Here is a 6,455-nt window from a genome sequence, read left to right on the forward strand (position 1 = left end):
CATATGTACCTGCCTTCCCTTGCATTGTTCTCAAGTATCTTATTTCTTTAGCAAAAAATATTTATCACTTTTAGATTGTTTGAATTGTCTGGAGAAGCAACAATTGGAATTTTATAATGCTTTTAATGAAATACCTCCCTGAGGTTCCTAGAATAGGCGATACTCTGTCCTGTGGGGTAAGTGGAGAAATCGGACTGTTGCTGGAACAAATGCACATTTGTTTGCACATGGAGATAGTCATGATAAGCTTGCTAATGTACCATATGTTGTCACCAGCTGGAATTCAGTCAACACTTTGTTAGATTTTGGCTTAAGTGTGTTGCATAACCAGGCTTACAGAACCCAACAGGCCCTGTCAGTGACTGGAGGCCCTTAGTATGTGGACTGCAATCCTGAAAGTGAACTCCAACAGTTGTCTTGGGAGGGAGGAGAGACAGATTTGTTCCAGCCCCCCCCCGGAGTTGTCTTGTAATAACAAGGGTTTTTCTCAGTCAGTTGTCACTGTCCTCAGATACCAGTTGCAGGAAATTTCATCTGTGATAGCATCTAACTTTGCAGTGTTTGCTTGGAAACCAGTTGATGAAACCAAAATAAAAATTTTCAAAGAAAACTGAGAGAAACTGCTGGAGAGCAGCTGAAGGGAAAGATACTATGAATTCCTGATCAAGTACATGGTCTGGAATTTTGCCCATTACTAAACTTTATAATCCAGATTCTCATGGGAGGCAAACATGCACAGATGATAGTGAGTATGAAATGCAATAGTCCATTATCACAAGACACAAAACCGAAAATGCCCATTGTAAAACATATTCATACATAGTGATAAATGGGTAGTGATATTTATTTACCTCTTCAACAAAAAGGCAGTTAATAGAATTTAAAAATTCACAAATGGTTGTGTAATAACGTTATATTACTAGCCTACCTACATAGTGGAGTGTTTTCAAACTATGGAATGATTGTGATCCTTTTGCAAAATATGTATCTTTACAGGGAAACAATTACATTTAGATTGTGAAATTAGTAAAAGTGCCTTATCACGAAACAGTAAGATATTTTATAAAAGAAAAGTAAGTAATAGTTAATGGACTTATTCTGTTTTGACTCTGAGAGAAGCAGGTTTTGTTGCCTCTGCATGCTTTTTGAAATTGAAATAGAGTGTCAGAAGTTTAGAAACCTTATCTTCAGCAGTGTGGAGTAATCAGTGAATAGCAACCATATTCTCCTGAAACAACAAGGATATCATGTAGCACTTTTGTACAGATAATGTGAACGTTTGGATTGGAAAGTGTGCGCAGGGGATACCAAAGTTCAACAGCTAATTAAAGCGTTATCATTTGACAAGTAACATAACTGGATGGATGAAGTCATGGCATCTAGGGAAAAGCTTGTCAGGAACTAAATGATGTAGCAGTGTATGGCTGCTATCCTCAAACACGTTGGGATGGAGAATTTGGATCTGAGCCATTTTAGCTCTAGTGGTTTCAATCAGACAACATTATAACAAATGCAATGGCTCTATCTTAACTGGTTTATGTTCATATGTTACATGGGTGCAGCAATATTCCCAGCAACATAAAATGACAATAATAGTACATACTAAATTTGCTCCCAGTTTAAAATTTGCTCCCTAATCCAATTCAATCCTGTAAGTTTCTTGTCATGGCCAGTTGGAGTTTGATCATGAAGATATATTTCATAAAATCACTCCAGTTCATGCAAGTGGGGGATTCTTACAAGTGGGGGAGGCCCACAAACAAATGGAGCTCTCCCATCAATAAAAACTTCTCCATTCATTGTAATAGAAAGAGCCAATCAGCACACACATTTCTGTGCACATAGGAATCATACCTCTGCTTTGCATTTAATGGGGAAGACTATGGTATGTACAAGAGATTCATTGTTGCATTTATGTATACATAGGATATAGGTGCCTAATATAAATTTAGTTTATATGTGTGTGTTAACTTTTCTTTAAACAAAGCTAATACTAGCTAAGCATTTTTCTCTCTGGTTATCTGACATGTCTCCAAATAGTCTGGTGGAAAATATAAGAGAGTGCCCAATAATTTGTAAGGTATTGTTTTATAGCAAAAAGGATTGTTTTTAATAGTGCACAAGTGGCATATAGTCTCATGAGATGCGCAGATACCACTAGTTGTGGATTAATGACTACCTTTTTCTAGGGTCATTGGAGAGAGAGTTTTTTATTTCACTGCATGTTGTCTCGTGCTGTTGTGCATTTTCTCATTATGCTGTACCCACTTAGATTGATATTATCTAAGATTGTTGTTCTTGGGTGATTAAGGCGAAGGTGCGTAGCTTACAGCTGTTCATTGGCTATCTACAAAGCAATAATGAAAGGAGGAATCACCATTACAGTGGTACCTCAGGTTACATACGCTTCAGGTTACAGACTCCACTAACCCAGAAATATTACCTCGGGTTAAGAACTTTGCTTCAGGATGAGAACAGAAACTGTGCTCTGGCGGTGCGGTGGCAGCAGGAGGCCCCATTAGCTAAAGTGGTGCTTCAGGTTAAGAACAGTTTCAGGTTAAGTACGGACCTCCAGAACAAATTAAATACTTAACCTGAGGTACCACTTTATAACAGTTTCAGTTTATCTGGTGTGCAGATTGTAAACATCACATACAGTAAAGGGTTATCAAGACACACATAGCAGAGAGAGAAAATTGATGCTGTCCTAAGTAAGAGGACTTTGGCACTCACGTGAGAAATTACAAAGACAAAATTATCAATGCTGCTGGGGACAAGTTTTCACTTATTTAAACTGAGGACTATAAACTGTAAAATAGAGAAACACCTGGGATCCTCTTTCTTCCATCTTCCAGAGTGGCCTCAAAGAGCTGGAGATTCATAAGTGATTGATATTATAATTCTGCTATAAGTAAACGATGGAAAAGTATAAACAAATCAAACCTATATGACTGTGTACAATCTACATTATTAAAATGAATGGCAAAATACGAGGTAGTGTTCATAACATTTACATTATTTTAAATACCTTATTGTCAGCTTGAAGTCATTTAGCAATACTTTCCAGTAAATGCAAAGATCTAAGGTCGGAAGCAAGCTACTTCCAGTATTCTGATTTGCAAGGATTTCCATCCTATAATGCAGTATATTAAGCAAATCTACTACAGTACAGTATTTGATTTACTGTAAAACCCATCATAGTCAATTAGTTTTAATTAATGCAAATAGGAACAACAATAAGGGCTCTATCAAATGTACCTACCAGTGGGTGTTTTTTTTTAAAAGGGGGAGTTTGGGCTAATATATCAGCAAATGAGGAGCTATAAACATGATTAATAAGCACATTAGACTTTTCTTATCACAGTTTGTTGGCAGTTTTTATCCGGTCACAGCTGAAATTCCATAGAGTTCTTTCTCCTTTTGTATAAAATACAGATTATGTGGAGACAGCCGTCTGAGCAACTGGGGTTTCATCTTGCATGGCCATTAATTTATTATTGCTACTTCAGTATTTCTTATCTATATCAGCCGAGCAATGTAGAACTGTATTTTGGTCATTTTCCAATAAGAAAACAGACTCATATGATGATGGCACCTCTGTCTCTTATATAGGAAGCGAGATTAGCAGTTCATGAGTTCATCTTGAAAGTGGTATACTCAGGCTTTGACTCTGTACTGTAATAAATGTGTGCCCATGTGCTTTAAAGGGACGACCTGACATCTCACAGATGACTATTGCTCCATTAATTATTATTTTAGAAGGCTGGCATTTGTGCAAATGTAAAAAATGTAATAATAAATTACAAGTGAGGTCATGCAACAAAATGTTACAGTTCTGAGTGTTTCTGGTCAGAGATCCAGTTGCTCCATTCTCCTCCTCTTCCCTCATGGTTTTCCTTCCCCCACATTCAACATTCTGTGCCCAAAGAGCATGCTGAGTCCTCATTGGCTGGTTTTATATCTTGCAGGGGGGAGTAGAAGTAGGTGAACACACATGTGCCCAATCCCATATACATAACAATATTTGGTTTTTCCATTGATTTCCATGGGCAGCACTTTCTTCTGTCGCTAGAGACAATAAAAAAATATATACGCAAACATACACATACTTGCTTGTCCTCCCTCTTGCTTTGAAGCCTATTATTATTATTATTATTATTATTATTATTAACCTCTCTGAGCTTTAGCCTGCCTAACCTTTCCCCTGCAACTGTTGACTACTCTTGTATACTCTTCCTTCATGGCTTCTCCTTTCTTCCATTTCTCATACAATGGTACCTCGGGTTACATACGCTTCACGTTACAGACTCTGCTAACCCAGAAATATTACCTCGGGTTAAGAACTTTGCTTCAGGATGAGAACAGAAATCGTGCAGTGGCAGCACAGAGGCAGCAGGAGGCCCCATTAGCTAAAGTGGTGCTTCAGGTTAAGAACAGTTTCAGGTTAAGAACGGACCTCCAGAATGAATTAAGTACTTAACCCGAGGTACCACTGTATATTCTTTTCTCTACCCACTTTCTTCACAACATGCAGAATTTTGCCCACTTCTGCAATCTCACCTCTTACTTGCCTGGCCTCAAAATTTAAAAAGCCCCAACCTTTCCCCCTAGGGGCGTTGCTCCACCCCCTATATAATTTTGTTTGCCCTGGTCTAGTTTCACCCTCAGATGTTTTATCTGAAAGACTTTTAAACAGAAGTATAATAAATATATATATCACTTTCCAAGTGTGAATTGCAACTTAAGCGACTACTTTGAGGAAGAATGCTAATTTTTTGGGAGAAGGAAACCTGGTTTTCCACACACGTGGTATAATTCCAGTAAAATCACATTAAAAACCATGGAGTCAGATAAAGCAGTTGCTATAGTCTGTAGTTTGTGCTGCCAATTTTCACAGTCTGTCATATAATTACAATTGTCAAGATAACTATCATATCATGAAGATGATAAGTGCTATAAATTATGCACTTTTCTTATGTATTACTATATACAATATCCCTATCACATCATGTGAGCATCCTAAGCTTTGTCCATTCAAGGGCATGAACGTCACCAGGGCACTTGGATCATGAACTTCACCACATGAACTTGTGGAGAAGACAGTGTTGCCCCCCTCCTCTAAGCGCCCCCCAAAGAAAACAGAATTAAGGTATCCTATATCAGAGAGATGGAGATGGAGATGGATAGCTCAGTCCATTTAATCCTATGGACAGAAGCTGGGTGTGGCTGCACATAGTAAAAGAGGCTGGTTGTTGTATTGAAAGGACTTTCTTACTTCTTAGAGCAGCCTTGCACAACTTGCGACCTCTCAAACTGGACACAGCCCACCAGGACTTCATAAGCTTCTTGGTTTTGTTGCCTGTCTGATCTACAAAGCCAGGAAGAGTCATAAAGTACATTGAAGGCTTATAGTACACAACTGCTAGGCAGTGTTTGGTTAGGTGGGTCACAGTTAGTGCAGGGCGGGCTTAGAATTTGGCTAGTAACTGCCAAGGTAGATTCTACGTGTTCTGTTTTGACTTTTGAAAATGTGAGCAATACCAGAAATACTGGAAGCCTTTGCCAGTTAACATGACAGTAGGAGTTTTTTCCTAACAATTTTCAGGAAATTGGGTACAAACAATGGAGGTGACATTATGAGCAACACACGTAGGACTTTGTGTGCCAACCAGCACAAAACAAGTGATGCTGTGGTAACCAACATATGCCAACATAGTCTAACTGTGTTAGTGGAGTCACGCAAACCACTTTATCATGGGTTTGGGCCAATGGTTTTACAGCCATATAAAAACCAACTTTGAGAACTAATGACTGCATTCGAGGTATTTTTTTTTAGTTTCCATTTAAATAAAAGTTGCAAAAGGGACTGAATCTGTCATCAGATATATATATATATATATATATATATATATATATATATATGGGAATGTGTCCATATATTGCGCACTACAATTTACACTGAGATCCCCTTGCAGCCTAAATTATTTCACAAGTGACATTAACTACCATATCCTACAGTGTGGCAGTCGAAGACATTTGGCTCATATGATGAAAAGCAAAGGGGCATCAAACAAAGGGGAAATAACAACTTAAAGAGAGAGAGACAGAGTTGAAAGAAAAGAACATTAAAACAAAATAACAAAGAATGTAAACAGATTATAGATACAGAGTGCCTGGGATCCTCTAATGGCTGGAAAAATAGATGACAGATTAAAATGATAAGGCATGTCAGAAAGAACAAAGTCTCTGTATGTGTATCATTCAGAAGAAGGGATGAGAGTCAAAAGGTTAAGTGTGGGTAGCAATGAATATGAATAATGAGGACTAGAATAACTAAAAGGCAAGTGTGGTTCATAAATCAATTCTAGCACAATTTAGGCTTTGGAAAACATCTGCTATAGCCTATATAATTAGGAGAAACCTATGGCTAGGCATCGTTGCACCCATGTAAAATT

General features: G+C 37.9%; 1 long non-coding RNA gene across 1 annotated transcript; it reads right to left on the reverse strand.

Annotated features, from left to right (window-relative positions):
• Positions 1-2,270: 2,270 nt before the first annotated feature.
• On the reverse strand, positions 2,271-5,440 carry LOC310760176. Its single transcript, XR_014546828.1, has 3 exons — positions 5,276-5,440; positions 2,828-2,905; positions 2,271-2,347 (listed from the first exon to the last, which is right to left on the reverse strand). It is a non-coding gene; the product is annotated as an uncharacterized lncRNA (long non-coding RNA).
• Positions 5,441-6,455: the final 1,015 nt, after the last annotated feature.

The sequence above is a fragment of the Podarcis filfolensis genome (assembly GCF_964270895.1).
Source record: "Podarcis filfolensis genome assembly, chromosome: 3".
Taxonomy (NCBI): domain Eukaryota; kingdom Metazoa; phylum Chordata; class Lepidosauria; order Squamata; family Lacertidae; genus Podarcis; species Podarcis filfolensis.